At 41.7% G+C, this 21,906-nt stretch overlaps 1 long non-coding RNA gene across 1 annotated transcript in view; it reads right to left on the reverse strand.

Moving 5' to 3' along the window:
* LOC124089520 (uncharacterized) overlaps nucleotides 1–21,906 on the reverse strand; it is an 80,859-nt gene that overhangs the window by 45,672 nt on the left and 13,281 nt on the right. Inside the window, exon 2 of the long non-coding RNA XR_006850766.2 lies at nucleotides 14,681–14,826. This is a non-coding gene — a long non-coding RNA (uncharacterized LOC124089520). The remainder of the gene's footprint in view (nucleotides 1–14,680; nucleotides 14,827–21,906) is intronic.

Genomic DNA, 21,906 nt, shown 5'->3' on the forward strand with positions numbered 1-21,906 from the left:
AAGCCAAAGAGAGGATTTGGTCCCCCTCTCCTTGGGACACAGCTTCCTTGGCCCTCACAGCCCTCTGGCCCCCAACCCATGCCCAGGCCCAGTGGCTGTCTCCCCTGCCTTGGGCCCATCCTGAGCCTCGGTCTTGGTACCCCACTTTGGTACCCCAGCCCAAAAGCCCAGAGCCCTTTTCTTATTCTTGTTCCTTACTCTTGGCCTGAGGACCTGCTACCAGAGGACAGACACTTTGAACCATCAGTATTCCTGAAGACCCACTAGTATGACACCTGATTCCCAACCCTAGTCCTCTATCCACTAACATGAACTTGACTTTCTATTCCCTGTCCCTTACAGCCCCAGCACTTTCTACCCTCGGTCTGCACCTTGTCTTCTTCCCAGCTACAGGCCTCCCTCAGTTTATTCCCTGCATGAAATGACCCAAAATACCCCCCCCAAATATCCCTTGTCAAGCATTTTTTGAACCCCAGAGTAGCTGTGGAAGGGACTTAGAGATGTTGCCCTAAAATATAATCTATTCCTTTTATACCTGTTATATTATTAGGCAAACTTTCTTTCTTTTCCTGAGAATCTGATGAGTGCTGGCCTCTATTTCATGCACTGGGATTAAAGCAAGGACCAAAACAGACAGGACCCTCTGCCCATAGGAGCTTGCATTCTGGGGAAAGTCCACCAAAGATGGAGCCAAATTGCAAGCAGAGTTTTATCTGCCCATCCCAAGGCCTCTCACTCACTAAGTGGAGTCAGCCTTTGCAGCCCCGTTATTGTCACCTTTCAAACTCAACTCCTTTTCCAGCTGTGTTCTCCATCCAGGAAAGGGACAGCTGTGCCTCGGGCTCCCCCAGTATCTCCACTGCTTTTCCTCCCCCTTTTTGCTGCCTCCTCATCCTCCTAGGTCAGAGTCACTAGTCAGCACTTTTACTTGCTGAAAACATACATCCATCCCCTCTCCAGTAACCCCTCCCCTTTTGTTTGGTCTCATCAGCATGGCTAGCCTGTCCTGCCCTCCACGAAGATTGTCTCCTCCCCAGAGGCTGCTGCTGGAGTCCACAATGACAGGGGAACTGAACATTTCCCAGTTGGTCGCCAGCCCTCAGCAGAGCTTGGCCTGGGGCCCATGCAAGCATCTCAGGAGATGAAAATCAACTTTCCTGGCCCGGGCCCCTGGCTTTCCAGTGAGAGCCACAGCCTCCGCAAGTGGCTGGCATGCACTCTGGAAAGGACATATGGGATGATAAACAGGACTGTGGAGCCCTGAAGCCTGCAGGCTCCCCAGGGCAGAGGCTTGGTCCCTTCCATAGCAGTGGACCCGACACGTGCTCCATAGTTCTGGTCTCCATGCGGACTTGATGCACAACCAACCTGGGCCAAGGTATTGGCCTTTGGGACCCCTGAGTCATGGAACAACTAAAGAACTCCTGAGGGCTCTGGGGTTGCAACAAGAGGGGAATGTGAAATGCCACATGCCACAAGTGCCATGTTCCATTGGCTCCTCCTTCCCATACGGGGAATATCCTTGGGTATGGCCTGACCACAGATCCTCTTGTATGGTCACATGGCCCTGGCAGCAACAACCAGCGACAGCATACCTCCCTCCTTTTTTTCCCCTCACAGGCATTTAAAAAAAAAAAAAAAAACACCATCCCATCTCATAAGGCAGATAACTAGCCAGACACCAGCTCTCGGCTGATCGGCTAGCCGCTGCCAAGTTGCCCGTTCTGCCACCTTGGTCAGAGTGTCCCTTCTAGTCTAAGTTTCCTATGTTTCCTATGTCCCTTCTAGTCCCAGTTTTGGACCAGTACCACACCCAGCCACCCTCTCCAGGGCCCTGGGACCTGGTATAGATGGAGAGGCCAGGCCAGGACAAAAAGAGGTGGCTTTCCTAGGTAGTCACAGAGAACAACACACAAACAAGCAAGTTAAATGAAGACAAGAAAGGGCTACCACAGAAGCCTAAGTGATCTCTGACCCCGCAATGACAGAATGCAATTTCCGCTGGAAACAGACATAGGATGACTGCATCTTCCCCACCAGTTCCACCTTCCTGGGTCAGAAGAGTTTTGAATTAAACAACATGAGTTAGCATTAGCACAAGCCAGTCCGGGGCTATAGCCTTGGGTGACCCAGAAATAAGCTAAGGAGGGCATAGTGGCCTTAGAGGGCCAGCTATATAGGGAAGAGAAAGGGGTCCTCTCCACTGACCTTAGGAACTTAGCAAGACTCTAGCCAGGTCAAAGTTGCCAGGAGAGGGGGTTGGCAGTGCTCAGAAGTATAATTGGAATGATGGTGGCCAGAGGACGGGGGTCTTTCTGAAGAAGGCAGAAGAGGGTTGGTTATAAGAGAGGTTGGTTGGTGAAGAGTCACCATCTTCCCTAGAGATTGGGGTCACCACACAGACCTGGGAGGGACAAAGTCTAGCTTCCAGATGCCAGATGGGGGCCAGGAATGGGTGCATGATGCTGAGCTTTCTGTCAATTCTCTCCTCAAGCACAGAAGTTTCTACTACAGAAATGCTGGGAAGGAACCAAGATGATCTCAGGACCAGGGATCCAGCCAGCTTTGGCTGCCAGAGCTGAGCCCTTGAGCCTCAGTAGCCCCAGCCCCACTTGCACCCCCAAGCACAGAAGCCAGCACAGTGAGCAGGTGGGTGGAAAGGGGAGCAGCTGAGCACAGCTCGGACTGCCCTCTCTTGTCTGCAGTGAGGGTGGGGGGATACCAGTTCTGGCCTCCCTGGGCGTAGGTCAACTAGAACATTTGCTGCTTCCTTATTCATCTGGTGGAATTCCATTTTAGTTTTCATTTAAAGGTATACAACTAATGCAAATCTCCGAACACAATGATGCCCACAGATCCTTCCAGTCCTGACATTTTAATGTCCTCTCCGCTAGTCTCCCCAGCTTCTGGCAGTAAGAGAAGACTAGCTAACCTTCAGGGTTATCTTCTTCCACCCTGAACTACCTGATTCTCCCTTAATATCCATTTAAACTGGCTGCCAGAAACCCGTCTTTGACTGCTGTGGCGCCCCCACCCCCGTATCCACAGCAGAGTCATCTTTACCAGGGGAGCACACCCCAGGCCTGGCAGGGCCCTTTGACATTCCTGGAAAGACCCAGCTGCTGAGGTTTCTGGCGGCAATCCTAGGGCTCCCATTCCGACTCAACTGGAGCACAAGCCTCCTGACCATGTGCCCCAGAAGGATCCACGGATGTTGGGGGGGCTCTACTTCCCTTTACACTGCAAAACTGAGGGGCTTGGATTAGCATTTTCCCCAGAATTTGATCTGAAGTCTTCGAATTCCATTAGATGCTCCAGGGAAAGAGGTTTCTATGAATAAATAATCCTGGGAAACAACTCCACCAGCCTTTGTGGACACACACACACACACACACACACACACACACCCCTCCCCCCACCACTATCCTCATCATTAATCATTAGCATATTAAAGACCTCGAGCATCCCACATTGAGGAAGAGGGAAAAAGCAGTTTAACTCTGGGTGCTGTTTTCATATTGTTTGTGGTGGTGCTGATGCTGTTTGGGGAGTTTTCTTCATTTTTCCGTGATACTGGGGGTCAAATGCTAGGCAAGTACTCGACCACTGAGCAAAACTCCAGCCATGCAGCTGTTTTTACACCAGTGGTGTTTGGGCATGGATTCCCTTCCAGGAATGGCACTATCATGAGAGAGGAGGAAACTGAGGTGCAGGTTTCTCAGATTTTCAGTGGCAGAGCCAGGATTCAGACCCAGGCACCCTGGTTCCAGAGCCATCACTGCTGACCCCACTCCCCAGTGCTTAGGTTTGTTGGCAGCAGATCACACTCCACTAGATCAGCCCCCTGGGTCAGCCCTCTTTGCCCCAAGGAGGAGCAGAGGTGGAGGCTGCAACTGGAAGGTGGGCTTGTTATGTCTCTTCAATCCCTAACACTCTTGGATCTTCTCCTAGCAGTCAGGCTTTGTGACAGGCTGCGTAGGAGGGAAGTCTGGGGACAGGTGGCCCATTTCAGCACCTCTCAAATTAGGTCCAAGCAGGGGAAGGTTGCTTCCTCTTGCTCACCATGTGGCTCTCACTAGGACTGAACAGGAATGGACAGGGGAAAAAAAGAAAAGAACCTTTGAAGACAAATGCTCTGGACAGGGGTGGGGATACTGAAAATTTCCACCTGCAAGGCCTCGCTCCACGGTGCTGCTCCTGAGCTACAGGGCTTCCATACAAGATGGGGCAGCACTGGGGCTGGGGCTGGGCTGTCTAGGCTGGGGCCAGGCAGCTGAGTGGTCTGGGACTGCCAGCTGGGCAGCCTGGGCCCCCTCCCTTCTCAGAACCTGGCCTGAGTCCTCCTACTTCCCTTAGGCCAAAAGTCCTGAAGCTTGTCCCCAAGCAGGAGGCAGAGATTTCGTCTCCCACTCAGGTAGATTTGCCTCTAGGCAGGACACTGCCATCCTCAGCTGCTGACTCAAAACACACATGCAGAGGGGGAGGGCGGCTGGCCCCCGCTGAGGTGGTGGCCCTTACTGTCACCTGCATCTATCTTTCCAAAGCTCCAGTTTACTAATAAAAAACTGAGCCAGTTCTCCTAAGTGGCTGCCCTCGCCTTTCTGCGTGTGTCTCTCAGTCACTCTGTCTCTCCATCCCTTTCTCTCTCCACCTGCCTCTGTCTCTTTCAGTGTCTCTCAGTGTCTCTCTTCCTCTCTGTGTCTGTCTGTCTCTATTTCCTTCTGTGTGTGTGTGTCTCTCTCTCCCCCTCTCTCTCCACCCCCATCTCTCTAATTCAGTGGGGCCTGTCTCATGCTGAGATAAGCATCTAATTAATGGTAGAGCTCCTCCTGTCCAGGGGTCTAAAGCTGTGTTCCAGGACATTGGTAAAAAGTGTTTCATGACAAGTATCCCAGGCTCAGACAGGACATTTAGGAAACTCTGGGCCAAGAGAAGAGACACACAGTCACACACGTGGGTTCTGCAGCTAAGAGCTGGACAGACTGGCCTCCTCTCTCTCCCTCTCTGCACCTTTGTACTTTTAATCTAATAAAATAAAAATGACATTCATAGGACCTGCCTTGAAAGTGTGTTGTGAACATTAAATAAGAAATATGGGAAGGGCTGGGGATGTGGCTACGCGGGGTACTGGGTTGGATCCTTAGCACCACATAAAAATAAAATAAAGATGTTGTGTCCACCGAAAACTGAAAAATAAATATTAAAAAATTCTCTCTCTCTCTTCTCTCTCTCCTCTCTCTCTTTAAAAAAAAGAAATATGGGAAGTCATATATAACTACACAGCACATACATAGCTAGAAATCACATAGCATCAGTATTAGCTATAATCATCCTTCAGATGGGGGCCTTCGGTATCCCCGAAAAAATGAGAGTAGCCATCCTCAGACATGCCTAGGCTCTGTGGTCTGCCACAGAGACAGCAGTGGATGGTGGAACTTTGGGGCAGGCCAGAATGAAGCCTTGCCCCATTATCAGACTGAGGGGAAATTCTCTGGGCCAGATCCTTCACCACCCCATTTTGCAGATGAGGAAATTGAGATTAAAAGCTGGGATCCCCCACTCCTAAATCCAAGCACAGTGATCTCACTACCTCAATAAGCCAACTTAGAGTTGAGCAAAAATCACAGGAGGTGCTGAGGCACAGCCATGGGACTAGGGGGCACAGGAGACTCAGAACCCCTACCTGGCACCAGGTGGATCTTGCTCTGGTATCAGGCTCAAGGCTGACAAGTCCTGCGATTCCCTTGGCTTCAGACTTTTCCAAATTCCACCTCTCCCCCTAAAAAGCATCGCAGGCATGACTCTCCCAAGCCTCTGTTTACAAAATTATAAGCTTCCTTTGTCCCCAGCCTCCTCTGGTTACAATAATACTCATGGACTCTCCAGAGCTTTCAGGGACATGGAAAATGTGACTTCACTCCCCAAAGATTTTCTGCTTTAACAAAATGGCATTGGGGAGAGAGAAAAAGAAAAAGAACCTCTCTGTCCATACTTGGTGGAAAAGGCAAAGGGCTCCTGCATCCCAGATGGGTCCGAAAGCCTCCTCAGGGTTCAGCAGAGACACACAGAGGACACTGGCTGGCTCTTCTCAGAAACCCACAGCTAGCAAGCAGCATCTCTGGGTGGGGTGTAAGGGGATCAGAGAGGGGAAGGGTCGCCAAGGAGAAGAGTCAAAGCAAGAAGAAAGCAGCTTCTGCCTTGCCATTCCCCTGTTGGACTAGCTCTTTTTATTTCTGTGCTTTCTCATTTATTCAGTCAGTTCATCAACCAATCACTTGCTCTGTGTTAAATTAACAGAGCTCTGGGGCCCAACCACTTGGGTTAGTAACTACCACCTCTCCAAGACTCCATTTCCTATCAGCAAAATGGAAACGATATAGTACTGACCTCATAGAACTGTTGTGAGGACTCGTGAGATAACATGTGAAAGGCTTAGAATCCCAGCACATTGCGAGCACCCAAGATTGGGGAGGAGGGGCTGGGGAGGGAGCTCTTACTGTTGTCATTCATTCCACTGGGCCTTTGCTAAGCAGAGCACATTCTGAAGCTGGCCGGTAAGAGGCGCTGCTATCAAGGCACCTGCAGTATCAATACCTGGTCTCTTCATCAGGACCTGATTGCTCTATGCCTTAAATAGCAGGAAAAGTTTAATAGGTAACAGAGTGAGAATAAGGGCTTAGTGAGCCGTGCAGTGTTCAAAACCCTGTGTGGATGCTCTGGCAAATTCAGGAGTAACAGCCATAATTGAACTTGAGTTTTGTGAGGGTGAGAGATGCCTTTTTTAAAAAATACATTTCTTTAACTTAAATCTGCCTCAGAGTCTCTGTCCCACCAAGAGGTAGGAAATTCAGTCTCAATCATTGGTGGGATGCCAATCCACCCTCTCTCACCAGTGTCACAGGAAGGGAATATGCATGGTCACTGACCACTGGTTCTCGCAGGTAACTGCAGCTCTAGGAAGCAGCTCTGACCCAAGAAAGAAAGTGGGCTTCATTTAGCAACACAGTAGCTTCACTCAAAACCTACCTGCTCTACCTGAAGGCTGGGAATTCAGTCCCAGTCATTAATGAATGAGTGCTGATGTCATCCCCTGCTACTGATGAGGAAACAAAGTTCCCACAGGAGAAGGGTCAAGGTCATAGGGCCATTTTATGACAAAGCTGAGATGAAAATACACAACCATTATTTAAGAATAATTATAATAGCATAACTCATGTTCCTGTTGCTATTCCCATTTCTGGATGAGACTCTGAGACACAGCAATTAAATGACCTGTGGCTAAAGCAGCCTGACCTGAGGCAGGAGCTCCTCGCTGCCTCATTTCTCTCCTTGGAGTGAGGGGCAGCTGGTTGGAAAGTCCCGCCAGTTCTGAGAACCAGCGTTCTGCCTAGATCCCTGCCAATGAACAAAGAAACTCTACCCAAGGACACTAGCAGCTTTGCGTAAGACTAAAGACTCAGATTATTTTGAAACAAAACTTTCACAAAAATGCAAACTCAAAATATTTAGAACTCAATTAAAGTAGGAGGGAACTGTAAGGGGAGTTACTGAGGAGTGAAATTGATCAAATAATGCTATATGCATATACCAATATACCACAATGAAGCCCACCATTCTGTAAAATTAATATGCACCAATTAAAAAAAAGAAAGAAGAAAAAAGAAATCAATTAAAGCATTGCTTTGGGGGAGCAGAAGGCAAAACCTGCTCCATTTCTCATGTCTCCCTCCCACCCTTCCCCCTACCTCAAATCAGTGGCCTAGAATCCTCTACTCTTAAATAAGCAAAGATGTTTCTAAAGAATAGACTCAACGTGCTAAGCTTGGACAGGAAGAGACTGTCAGAGGTTGAGAAAATCCTTCATCACACAGATGAGAAAGCTGAGGTCCGGAAGACAGAGCGATTTGCCCAGGGTCCAGCACCCGGGTACACAGCTGGGTACATGCGTGTGTGCGCGCACGCAGTCCCCTGCAGGTTGCACCGCCTGCACGTGCCCTTGCGCACGTATGCACCCCAGTCTGTTCCCAGGCAGGCTCTCCTCGGGCCACCTTCCCCTCCAGGGGCCTCCGACTCTGCTCACACTCGGGTAGAGACTGCCCCCTGGTGGCGCGCATCCTGAGCTCTTATTTCCTGTTAGGGGTTCTTCTAAAAGAAACCCCATTCGGGGCCAGGATGGAGACTGGGCTGGGAATTAGACTTGCGCTCTGTGGGACTGGGCCTCTGGAGTCTAAGGACCACAGAAAGAATAAATCAGAGGCTTGGCGTTGCCAGTTGGTTCCCTGGGAAGCAGAGTGAGATGAAGAGAAACAACAGGAGGTTTATTGGGGAGGTTTCTAGAGATCACCTGTTGGGAGAAGGGATTCAGGAGGGCTGGCTAGAGAATCTGAGCTGAGCACAGACACCTGAAAGCCTCGGCTGAAGTTGGGAAAGCCCTTCAGAGGTATCATATTTGGCAAATAAAAATCAGAAAGGCCCAGGAAATATGAATTTCAGATTAATAATGAGCAGTGTTTGAAACCCTAACCCTAATGGGATGGTATCAGGAGGCGGGGCCTTGTAGGTTTGTGAGGCTATGAGGATAAAGCCCCACAATGAAATTAGTACCCTTACAAGAGAAAGACTAGAGTGTGTTCTCGCTACCCGCTGAGGATAAGACAGGAAGGTGCCAATCTGAAAACCAGGAAGAGAGCTCTTAGGACACGTGGAATCTGCATTCCAAACTTGGACTACCCAGCCTCCAGCATTGTAAGAACACAGTGTCTGGTTATAGAAGACCAAACTAAGACAATTACTATAAATACTGTGCGCTTGGAGTTTGTTTGAATATACATATTTTCTCTACTTCCACTGAGAAGGCTTGGGAATAGCAATGCCCTATAATAATTAGCACATACTTTGGTTTCTAAATACAGGTTGAGAATCCCTTATCTAAAATACTTGGGACTCGAAGGATCTTAGATCTGGATTTTAATTTATTTATTAATTGATTGATTCATTTGATTTTGGAATATATACATAATGAGATATCTTAAAGATGGAATCCAAATCTAAACATGAAAATCACTTATGTCTCATGTATGCCCTGTATACCAGACTAACAGTAACTTGCTGGGATATTTTTAGTAGGCCTACATTTCTACTGCGAGGTCAGGTGTGGAATCCTCCCTTTGTGGCATCATGATGGCACTCAAAAAGTTTCAGATTTTGGAGCATGGTGGAATTCAGATTTTTAGGGTTACTCATCAGTGCCATTCTAAAATAAAGGAAACCAGAGCTGTGTGTGGAAATAACCACTTCTAAGACCAGAGCCGAACAGATACTGTCAACTCCTTAGTGACAGGTGTCAAAAAATCGAGCTGTGATGATCTATTTATCCCTTTGGTTCTATCATTTTTTGCTTCGTGTGTTTTGAAGTGCTAATGTTTGATATATATACACAGGACTGAGATCTCTTCTTGATGAGTTGACCTCTTCATTGTCTGTATTAGTCAGCTCAAGCTGCCATATCAAAATACCACAGCCTTGGGACTTCAACAACAGAAACGCATTTCTCACCATTCCATAGGCTAAAAGTCCAAGATCAAAGTGGTATCACAGTTGGTTTCTCACAGGAGCCACCTTCTTGCCATGTCCTCACAGGGTCTTTCCTCTACATGTGTGAGGAGAGCAAGGTCTCTGCTGTCTCTTCCCTGTCTCATGAGACCATTGGCACTATCCAATTAGGACCCCACTCTTATGGCCTCATTTAACTTTAATAACCTTCTTAAAATCACTGTCTCCAAATACAGTCACAGAGGTGGTTAGGACTTCAACATAAGTGTTCTTCAGGAAAACAATTCAGTCCATAACATCTTCTACACCATTTCAACCCATTATTGTCTTTAGCTTTTGGTCTTAAAAATCTACTTTGCCAAATATTGGTACAGCCACATGAGGTTTCTTATGTTTGGCATTTGTGTAAATACCCATTTCTACTCTTTTATCTTTAGCCTATCCAAGTGCTGGTATTTAAAGTACATCTCTTGGGGCTGGGGTTGGGGCTCAGCAGTTGAATGCTTGCCTAACACATGTGAGGCACTGGGTTCCATCCTCAGTATAACATATAAAATAAATAAAATACCACCTATAACTAAAAAAGTTTTTAATTTTTTTTAAAAATTGCATCTCTTGTAAACAGTGTTACTCTGTCTTTGTTTTGTCATTCAGTCTGACGAACCCTGCATTCTAATTGGAGTGTTTAGATTGCGGGGGGGTGCAGTACTGAGACTGAACTCAGGGGCACTCTACCATTGAGCCACATCCCCAGGCCTATTTTGTATTTTATTTAGAGACAGGGTCTCACTGAGTTGCTTCATGCCTCACTTTTACTGAGGCTGGCTTTGAACTCAAGATCTCCCTGCCTCCGCCTCCAAAGCCACTGGGATTACAGGAGTGCACCACCATGCCTGGTGTATTTAGACTTTTTGTTTAATAAAATCTGTGTTTGTTTCAATTCTGCTACTTGCTTTCTACCCGTTTCCCTCTGTTCTCCTTTTTGTTGTTCCTCTTTCCTGTTGCTAGTTAATTAAGTATTTTTTGAGTATACTAGTTTATTTATTAGTTTTTAAATTATACCTTTTTATACTTTTTGTTTTAATAATTACAGATCATAACATGCATCCATAACTTGCCATACATTATCTTCAAATAATACAACGTTCACACATAATTTGGGATCCTTACAATAGCACACACACAGTCTATGACTTAGGATAGTTTGGTTTAAAGTTTGTCATTTCTGATTGTGCAAAGTGTAGCTGTACAACAACTGAATTATAGGTGATTTCACTTTCAGCACAGTAGTCAACTAATTACATGACATACTCAACACCTTTTTTAAAAGTCAGCTTTGCATTATATGATTTTACCCAACTGTAAGTTAATATGAGTATTCTGAGCACAATTAAGGTGGGCTAAGCTAAGCTATGATGTTGGGTAGGTTGGGTATATTAGATGCACTTTGAACTTACTGCATTTTCAATTTATAATGGGCTTGTTGGGATATAATCCCATTGTAAATCCAGAGGATTCATTATCACATTTACCTACAATCCTTCCTGTATGTTATTACTGCTAAATATTATGTTTCCACATAAATTATAAACTTCAAAATGTAATGTTACTATTTTTACATTGAAAAGTTATTTTTCTTTTTTTTTTGGTACCTGGGATTGAATCCAGGTTGCTTAATCACACCCCCAGCCCTTTTTTATATTTTATTTAGAGACAGGGCCTCACTGAGGATGGCTTTGAACTCGTGATCCTCCTGCCTCAGCTTGCCAAGCTACTGGGATTACAGGCATGCATCACTGTGCCCATCGGTATAGCTAACTTTTGAACGATTTAAGAAAATAAAAATATATTGTTATTTTTATCCACGTTTCCTACACGGCATGTTCTTTGCTCCTTCCTGTAGATCCAAATTCTTTCCAGTAACATCTCCCTTCACCTTGAAAAACTTCCATTAGCATTTCTTGGACAACAGGTATGCATTCAGAATTTTTCTCTGCTTTTAACTAAATACACTTTTATCTGCCTTCCTTTCTGAATGCTGTCTTTATTACACATTTAATTCAAGGTGGGTAATATATTTCTTTCAGGTACTTAAAGATGCCATTCTATTGTTTTCTACCCTTTCATTTTTATAACGTGAAGTCACCTGTAATTCTTACTGTTTTCCTGAATATAAAGAATATTTGTACTTGACTTCTTTAAGAAATAAAGAAGCCAAACTAAAACTAGTTTTAGTTTCAGAAGTTTGTCTTATCAAATATCTGAGTGTGATTTTCTCTGTATTTATCTTGATTGGGAGTCACTGAATTTTCTATGATTGGGAGATACTGTTTTTGACCAATTTTGGAAAACTGATAGGGAGAGGTATTATTAAAATTGTTTTTAAATTCTTGTTGCTAATTCTAATCCCTGGACTTATTTCTATTGATTTGTTTCTCTATAGATTATGTAGATTATGTTTATCTGTTTCTTCCTTAATATTTTTTTAATTTTAGAAACAATCTCAAGTTTTCAAAAAAGTTACACATGGAGCAAATATATTGAACACTTTTGTAGGTCTGTATTGCCTATAACAAGGATTTTTCTCCAATATAAACAAATGTAGCCATCAAAGTCAAGAAATTAATACTACTTTATTACTACCACCTCACCTTCAGGATTGCTTACCTCAGTAACGTCTTTCTTCAATAAAATAAATTTTTCAGAATTTTTAAACATATAAACATTGCCATAAAACTATAAAATATAGAGGTAATGAAACAAATTATTTTCATATGAATTTACAATTGAGTTTGTAACCTAGATTATACACAATGGAATACTATTCAGACAAAAAATAATGAAATCCTGTCATCCAACATGAATGGAACTGGAGATCATTATCTTAAGTGAAATAAACCAGGCACAGAAAAACAAGTACTACGTTAACGTTACTGAGTTACCTCACTCATTTGTGAAATATGAAAAGGTTGCCCTCATAGAAGTTGAGAATGGAATGGTGGGGACCAAGGGAATGGTGCAGGGATGGGAGGGGAAGGCTGGTCAATGGGTACTAAGTTTCAATCAAGCTACTTATTATAAAATAGTTTAGTCTAGAAACTAATTTTTCAGATTTTATATGCACACTTGGGATTAACATAAAATATTGTGTGATTAGATATCATGTCTCTTTAGTCTCCCTTTCAGAAAGTAACAATTTCTGTCTTACCTGGAGTCTTTTGATGATGATAGATCACTGTTTCATAGCCTGTCCCTCGATATATACTTGTCTCAACTTTTCCCATCATACATTTCAGTTATGCATCACTGGCTGGGCTAGCACCAAAACCAATTGTATCACATGAGGTGGGGTATGATTTTTATCTATCCCACTAATAAAACAAATTGTGGCTTCACATGCACAAGGCCCTGGGTTTAATACTCAGCACCACAAAAAAAAGAAAAAAAATGTGCACAGAAATTTTACCAAGAAAGACCATATTCTGAGCCCTAAAAATAAATATAAGAGGATTCAAATATACAAGATTTTTTTCCTTTGACCACAGTGAAATCAGATTAGAAATCAAAAAACTAGAAAAATACCTCCAAAATCACTTAGCATTTGGAAACTAAATACTGCACAGCTTAATAATCCAAGGTCAAAGAATAAATTAAAGGAGAAACTGTAAAGCATTTTGCATTGAATGAAAATGAAAACACAACATAGCAAAATCTATGGATATATTAAAGCATTACTTATGGATAATCTGTAGCATGAAATGCCTACATTGGTAAAGGGAACAGGTCTCAAATCAATGACCTAATATTCCACTTTAAGAAGCCAGAAGAGTACAGGATCGGGTTATGGCTCAGCAGTAGAGCCCTTGCCTCACACATGCAAGGCCCTGGGTTCGTTCTTCAGCACCACATAAAAGTAAATAAATAAATAAATAAATAAAGTGATTTTTTAAAAAAAAAGGGAAGAAGCCAGAAAAGTAAAGTCAACCAAATGTAAGAAGAATAAAGATAATAATGGAGAATATAATGAAATAGAAATCAGAAAAGCAATCAAGTAAATCATGAAGCTGAAAAGTGGCTCTTTTGAAAGTAAAATTTTGATAAAGCTTTAGTTAAATTGAGATGAAATAAGAAATAGAGATGACATAAATTACATAAATTAGTCAAATGAGAAATCATATGACTAAGGCTTCTATGGATATTAAAAGGAAAACACAGAAATATTGGGAACAATATTAATGTCAATAAATTGAACAACATAGATATAATGGACAATCTTTTAAAGATATAAACTACCAAATCTCAACAAGAAGTAATAAATAATATTTATACTGACAGAACTACATTTGGTAAACTAAATGAACTTATTGTTAAAAACCTTCCCACAAATGAGATCAAGGAGATTATGTTGTATACATATATGAATATGAAACAATGAATCCCACTATTATGAATAATTATAATGCACTAATGAAAAAGTTTTAAAGCTTTTCTACAAAAGAAAGGTCTAGAAAATAATGAAGATGAAAGAGCTTCATAAACAATTTTAATATAAGAAGTTATTTGCAAAAATCTGTGCAAGTAGATTTTAAGCCTAAGAGAAATGAATAATTTTTGAGGAATTCTTAAGTTACCATAATTTATCTCACAAGTGATAGAAAATCAAAATAAAATGATTTCCAAATAAATAAAGTAGTACAATAGCACTACCTCTTAAAAATAGTGACAGCCTAGAGTGTGTAACAGAGACATTATAACCAAGTTTTAAAGAGCAAGTGATCCTACTATCAGAGCCTCAGGAAAAGAAGGAATTTTTTCCAGTTGTTATTATGAAGCATATATTTTAATATTGTATCAAAACCTGGTGGTAAATATGCACACAATATTTTATATTAATCCCAAATGTGCATATACATGCCAAAATCTGAAAAATTAGCAATCATGAATGAGCACATTAAAAATAAAACATCATCATTTCTGCTTCTAGTATGAAAGAGTAAAGCATTTAACAACCCAATCCTTCTATAAATGACAGTTAAAAACTTTGGTGAAAAAAATTTTAATTTTTTTAATAGTGTCCAAAACATCTGGGATACAATTCAAAATTAATAAATAAAAAGTCAACCACTACCTGGAGGCTCTGAAGAGTGAATGAAGGCTGCAGACAGGGGCAGACGGGTCGAGCTTCCTGTCTCCTGACTGCTCTGGGTGTGGCAGCACTGTCATGGTGGTCCTGAGCAGCAGCAGCTCCAATGGAGAAGCATATCATTATTCTCACTGAAAGAACCAAAGGCAAGAGATCAGGGAAACCAGGACTGCCAAAGAATGTAGACGACACACATACAGAGAAAGAGAGAAGAAAGAGGAAGAAAAAGTGGAAAAGGGAGAAAGAAACCCAAATCTGTGCATAGACTGCCTAAGTTTCTGGTTCCCCTGAAATATGTGCAGGGCAGCTTGGAGGCAGTCTGAATGGATCTCTGAATTGCCACTCTCCACAGGCAAGGCAGAGTGTAAGTATGACTCTTGCAAGTTAATTGCTTGATAAAAATGAAACATCAATACCATTTGGAACAATATATCAAAATCCAGAGCCTCCACAACATAGTGTCCAAAACATCTGGGATACAATTCAAAATTAATTGATGTACAAAGAACCAGAAAAAAAGACCCATTCTCAAAGGAAAAGAAAATTAACTGGAGGTTTATCCAGAGAAGAACCAGACGTTGGAATTATCAGGCAAGCACTCAAAGGTATTCATTATAAGGATGCTCAAATGGATCAATGAAAATCTGCTCCAAATAAATATAAAGATCAGCAATATAGCAGAGAAACAAAAAAAATGTATATCTGAAAAGTTTAGTATCTGAAATTTTTTAAAGTTCACTATATGGCTTATTTGTAGAATGAGATGATGGAGTAAAGTATCAGTGAATTTGAGGAAATCGAACAAGATGAAGAGTAAAGGGGAAAGACAGGAAAAAATTATGAGCTTCAAGGACACATGGAACAATTTTTTGAAAGGTCTGACATATACTACTGGGGTTCCCAAAGGAGAAGAAATTAAAAATGTAACAGGAAAATGAAATAAAAATGATACACCAACCTCTCCCCCAAATTTGTTAAAAGATATGAATGTGCAGATTTAAGAAGTTCAATTCTAGAGGTCAAAAGTCTGAAATGGGTCACACTGAACTAAAATCAAGGTGCCAGTCGAAGACTGCATTCCTTTTTGGAGACCATCAGAGAATTCATGCTCTTACCCTTTTCAGCTTTTAGAATCATGGTCTCCTTTCATCTTCAAAGTCAGCGATCACATCACTCTGACCTCTGCTTCAAACATCACATTCCTTCTCTGACTCTCTCCTCCCTCCCTTGCATGAGGATGCTAGTGTCTATACGGGGATCCCCTGAATGAATCCAGGACAATCTTCCTATCTCAAGATCCTTAACTACACTGCAAAGTCACTTGTTCTATGTAAGGAAATCCAATCACAGGTCTCAAAGATTAAGTCATGGACATCTGTGGGATGACCATTATTATGCTTACCACATATACCAAATGAAGGAGAGACAGATAATCAGGTCAATGAGATGAATTATTCCATGGATATCAGTTGGACTATTTATCCAGCCACAGTATTTTCCCAATGGGCTCATAAATAATGGGGCCATGAGAGCAGGGATGGAGGTCATAGAGACTTGGATTTCCCATCAAAAAACTTGATCCTACTTCCACCACTGCTGAGTGCCAACAGCAGAAGCCAACACTGAGCACTCAGAATAACTGTTCCACCCTATTAGATGCCATGCATCATGAAGGGGGTATAATGGTTGGATATGAGGTGTCATCCAAAAGCACTTGTGTTAATGTTCAGAGGTGAAATTATTAGATTTTGACAGCCGTCATTTAATGAGTGAATTAATTCATTTGATTAATTCAAATCAATATCTATCTCTTCCCCCCCCTTTTGACTTTCTCTCCTTCTCTCCTTCCTGGCTGCTCTGACCAGTGCAAATTTCCTCTGCCATGCCTTCCACCAGAGCAATGGAGCTGAACAACTATATACTGAACCTCTGAAACCATGAACCCAAAATAAACTTGTACTCCTCTAAGTTGTTCTTGTTGGATATTTTGGTCACAGTAATGTGCAGCTGACTAACACAAAAGTTGATACTAAGAAGTGGGATTGTTGCTGTGATCATACCTGACTATATGGTTCAGAAGACTTTGAAACTGGTTTACAGGAGAAGTTTGGAGAAATTTGGAGAGGCAGGCTGGAGAAGCCTTAGGATGTTGTAAACAGCACTTAAAAGATTTGTAATGGTTAATTTGAATTGTCAACATGATTGGATTAAGAGATGCCAAGGATTATGTCAGTGTGTCTAGATGCCAAGGGTATGTCAGTGTGTCTAGGAATGATTGGCATGTGGGATAGCCAACTGAAATGGAGACCTTCCCTAAGCATGGGCAGCAATGACCAACAGGATGATGGCTTGGATAGAATAAAAGTTGGAAGAATAAGGAAGCAGCAGCAGATGCAGGCTTGATTCTTCTTGAATAGGTTTTTGATTGCTACTGTGATCGTCTGTGGATATCAGACTCTCGCTTCTTCAGTCTTCCAAAGCAGACTCTGTCAGTGATTCTCCCAGAGCCTTTGGTCTCAGACTAGGGTAGCACCTTTGATCCCTCTTGTTCTCGGGCTTCAGCCTCTTGGACTGCACAGCTACTGGTTCTTCCAGTTCTCCAGCCTGCAGATGGCCATTGTGGACTATCCAGCTTCTGGTCATGTAAACCAAACCTAATAAATCCCCTTTTTATAATTTTACTTCCTGTGATTCTGTTCCTCTAGAGAATGCTGACTAATACAAGGTGATTCTGATAGAGCTCAGAGGACCAGAATGCTAATAGGAATGTGGACAGTAGAGACTATTCTCATGAGTTTTCAGAAGGAAACAAGGACTCAATTGGGTATTGAACTAGAGGTCACGTGTTACATTCCAGCAAAGTGCTTTTCTATATTTTGCTCATGTCCTGAGAGTGAATGAGGCCAAATTTAAAAGTGATGGAGTAATTAATCTGGCAGAGAAAATTTCAAGGCAGCACAGCACTCAGATGGTAGTATGGATATTGCTGCCGAGCGTTAGCCAGGTTTACTGTGATAATTGAAAGCAGAAAACAGAGGAGAAAGATTTGAAAATTTTACAATTTGGCCAGAAAATCATAAAACTAGTGTCAGGAAGTTGTGGTTATTGAATAGATTACTACCACAAAGAGAAGCTAAATCCTTTTCATAGACGGTAGGAAAGATGACTTGAGGGCCTATCAGAAATCATCAAGACCAAGCCCATGGCAGGCTCAAGGGTGTAGAAGTGAAAACTCACTTGAGAGACCTTGGGGGTACACTGCTCTCCCAGGGGTGCCTAGAAAACAGTATCCCAAGGATTCATTTCCCCATGCTCAGGTGCCCAGGCACTCAGAGGCCACTGAAGCCATGGATAAGGGTCCAAGAGGGCCCAGCTACTGCTCAAACTGGCAGTAAATCTTGCTGTCATCCAACGGTGCTGGTTCTGCAGAAACTCAGGATGCTGAAGCTAAGGGATCATGGAAGTCTCCACTGAGATTTCAAAGGAAGGCCTGAAAGATCAGGAAAAGTATAGCAGGGTTAGAATCCCTGAATGCACTCCCTGATGGGGTGGTATGTGAAGATGTGAAGGCAAAGGCGGAAGCAGAAGCTGGAATGGAGAACCCCTCACTGCCCTCCCTCCAGATTAAGAGATGCCAGTAACAGGGAACTCCTGCCAATGAAAGCTTTGAGCTGGGGATAGAGCCAGACTAAGAGAGAGGCTATGTGGGCCAAAACAGATAACAGGGTGGGGCTTCCCAAGCCTCATGGAAGTTACATAATTCTGTCATGCACCCCAGATCTGGACATGGAGCAACAGGACCCAATGTTTTGGTTCCATTCCTTCTTTTATGCCCCCATCCCTCCTATTTGGAATAGGAATGTTTACCCTGTACCACTATATATTAGATATATCATACATATCTTTTGATTTTTACGGGGATTCACAGCTAAGAGTTTGCCTTCACTCTCAGAGGAGACTAGAAGTGGACTTTTAGGCAATGTTGGAACTGTTAAGACTTCAAGGACTGTTGGAGATGAACTAAATGCATTTAACATTGTGAGATGGACAGGAGCTTTTGGACATCAGGGGCAGGATGCCATGGTTTGGATATGAGGTGTCCCCCAAAAGCTTCTGTATTGGTATTCAAGGGAGGAATAACTAAAAGATTATTCCAGCAATAATATATTACTTCCCCTCTTATGTTAATCAACTTTGTGTTGCTGTGACCAAACCCAACAAAAACAACTTATAGGAGGAAATGTTTATTTTGGGCTCATAGTTTTAGAGGTTTAATCCATGGCTGGCTGAGTCATTAACTAGTTGATTAATCCATTTGATGGATTAATAATTTGAGAGGACTATTGTACTTGATGGTAACTGTAGGCAGGTAGGACATGGCTGGAGAGAGTGGATCACTGGGGGTATGCCCTTGGAGATTATGTCTTGTCCCCCTGGCTTCTTCCCCCTTCTCTCTCTCTCTCTTCCCTTCCCTCTCTCCATCCTTCCCTTCCTCCTTCCATTGGATGGAGGACACCATGAGAAGTGAAGCTTTTCTCTGCTATGCCTTCTACCATAATGTTCTACCTCACTCAGGCCCAGAGCAATGGACTTGACCAACCATGGAATGAACTCTAAAACCATGAGCCCTAAATAAACTTTTATTCCTCTTAGTTGTTCTTGTTGGATATTTTGATCACAGTGATACAAACTTACTAATACAAGGGGGAAGCAATTTGACCCTCCTGGAATGAACACTTTTATTAATTTGTCTTCTCTTATTATTGTAGTTCTGCCAGGAGTGGCATCTATGGGCTTTCTAAACACTTGATTTACCCTTACACCATCCCTCTCAACACTGTTTCTATCTGTGAAAATAATTTAATAGAGAACAAGGATAGAATTTTAAAAGCCTAAAGAGAAAAACATTGGGTCACATTTAGAGGCAAGTGTATCAGAATCACTTTCAATTTCACAGCACAAACTCTAAAAGGCAGAAAGGCTGGGAATGGTGTGCTCTAAGTCCTGAACTATCAACCAAGACTTCTGTGTCCAGTAAAACTACCATTCAAAAATCAAAGGGGAAATTAAAACCTTCCAAGATAAACAGAAACTAAAAGAATTTATGACAACTAAACTAGCACTTCAGAACTTACTTAACAAAATACTCCACCCAGAAAAAAATCAAAATCAAAATTTTTGAACCCCAGAGTTCACAAATGAATAAATCTCATTTGAAGAGTAGCTAAGCAAATGAGAAACAGGACTAAATTAAACATTATAAATAAATTATAATGGCAGGAGTTAATAAACATCTGTCTGTAATAACACTGAATGTAAACAGCCTTAATTCTCCAAATAAAATACGTGGGTTGGCAGAATGTATTAGAAAACAAGGCCCAACTATATGTTGATTGCAAGAGGTGCTCCTTACAGGTAAAGAGTCACAGGCTAAAAATGAAAAAATGGAAATTGGTATACAATGTGAATGGAGCCCCAAAACAAGCAGGAATAGCTACTCTCACATCTGACAAAGCAGATTTCAAACCAAAATTAATCTGAAGAGACAAGAAAATCACTTCATACTGATAAAGGGAACAATCCAACATTTATGCTCCAAATGTAGGTGCAACTAATTACATAAAAGAGATACTACTCAAATTAAAGCCTCAGGTAGACCCCAGTACAATAATACTAGGCAATTTCAACACACCTTTCTCACTATTAGATAAGTCATCCAGATATAAACTTGGTAAAGACTCTTTAGACCTAAAAAATATTATAAATCAAATGGACCTACTGAACATCTATAGATTATTTCATCCAAAAACAGCTGAATATATTTTATTCTTAGCAGCTTATGGAACCTTCTCCACAGTAGATATATTTTAGGTCACAAAGCAACATCACAAATATAAAAAAAAAAAAAGATGATATAATTGCTTGCATCTCATAAGATCATAATGGTATAAAATTCAAAATCAACACAACAAAACCCAATAAAAACTATACAAACACATGGACACTGAACAATACACTTTTGAATGATGAATGGTGTTAGAAGAAACCAAGGAAGAAATGAAAACTTCTTAGACTCAATGAAAATAGTGATAAAACATATCAAAACTTCTGGGACACTATGAAGGCAGTTCTAAGAGGAAAGTTTATAGTTACGAGTGCCTACATAAGAAAATAAGAAAGATCCCAAATAAACAATCTAATGATATATATCAAGGTCCTGGAAAAAGAACAACAAATCAATTCCAAAAAAAGTACAAGTATAGCCAACATCATAGTGAATGGGGAGAAATTAAAAGCATTTTCCTTAAAATCTAGAACAAATCAAGAATTTCCTCTCTGGGGGGTGGGGGTGGGGCTGGTTGTGGCTCAGCAGTAGAGCGCTCACCTCACACATGCGAGACCCTGGATTCAATTCTCAGCACCACATAAAAATAAATAAGTGAAATAAAGGTATTGTGTCCAACTATAACTAAAAAATAAATATTAAAAAAAAGAATATCCACTCTCACCACATCTATTCAGTATAGTACTAGAAATTCTAGCCAGAGCAATTAGGCAAGAGAAAGGGGAAAATGATAAAAATATGAAAGGAAGAAGTCAAATTTTCACTGTTTGCAGATGATATCATCCTATACTTAAGAGAATCCAAAAACTTTACCAAAAGACTGCTAGAGCTAAAAAAACAAATTTGGGAAAGTAGCAGGTTACAAAATCAACATATAAAAATCAATAGCTTTCCTATACACCATTAATGAATCTGCTGAGAAAGAAATCAGAAAAACAATTCTATTCACAATAGTCTAAAAAACGAAATAAAATACCTTGGAATAAGTCTAACCAAGTAGGTGAAAGGCCTTTATTATTAAAATTATAATACACTGAAGAAAGAAGTTGAAGAAGACCTTAGAAGATGGAAAGACCTCCTATGTTCATGGATAGGCAGACTTAATACTGTTAAATGACCATACTATGAAAGTATTATACAGATTCAATGCACTCCCCATCAAAATACCAATGACATTCTTCACAAAACTAGGAGAAAAAAATAGTTCTAAAATTTGTTTGAAATAATAAATAAAAGACCCAGTCTAGGCAAAGCAATTATAAAAAAATAAAATAAAACATAATTGTAAGAAAAAATAAAATGCATCAAAATACCTGATTTCAAATTATACTACAGAGCTAAAAACAGCATGGGTATTGATGTAAAA

Source organism: Marmota monax, unplaced genomic scaffold, assembly GCF_021218885.2.
Source record: "Marmota monax isolate L192 unplaced genomic scaffold, Marmota_monax_Labrador192_F-V1.1 WCK01_AAM20220418_F8-fsc00041, whole genome shotgun sequence".
NCBI lineage: Eukaryota > Metazoa > Chordata > Mammalia > Rodentia > Sciuridae > Marmota > Marmota monax.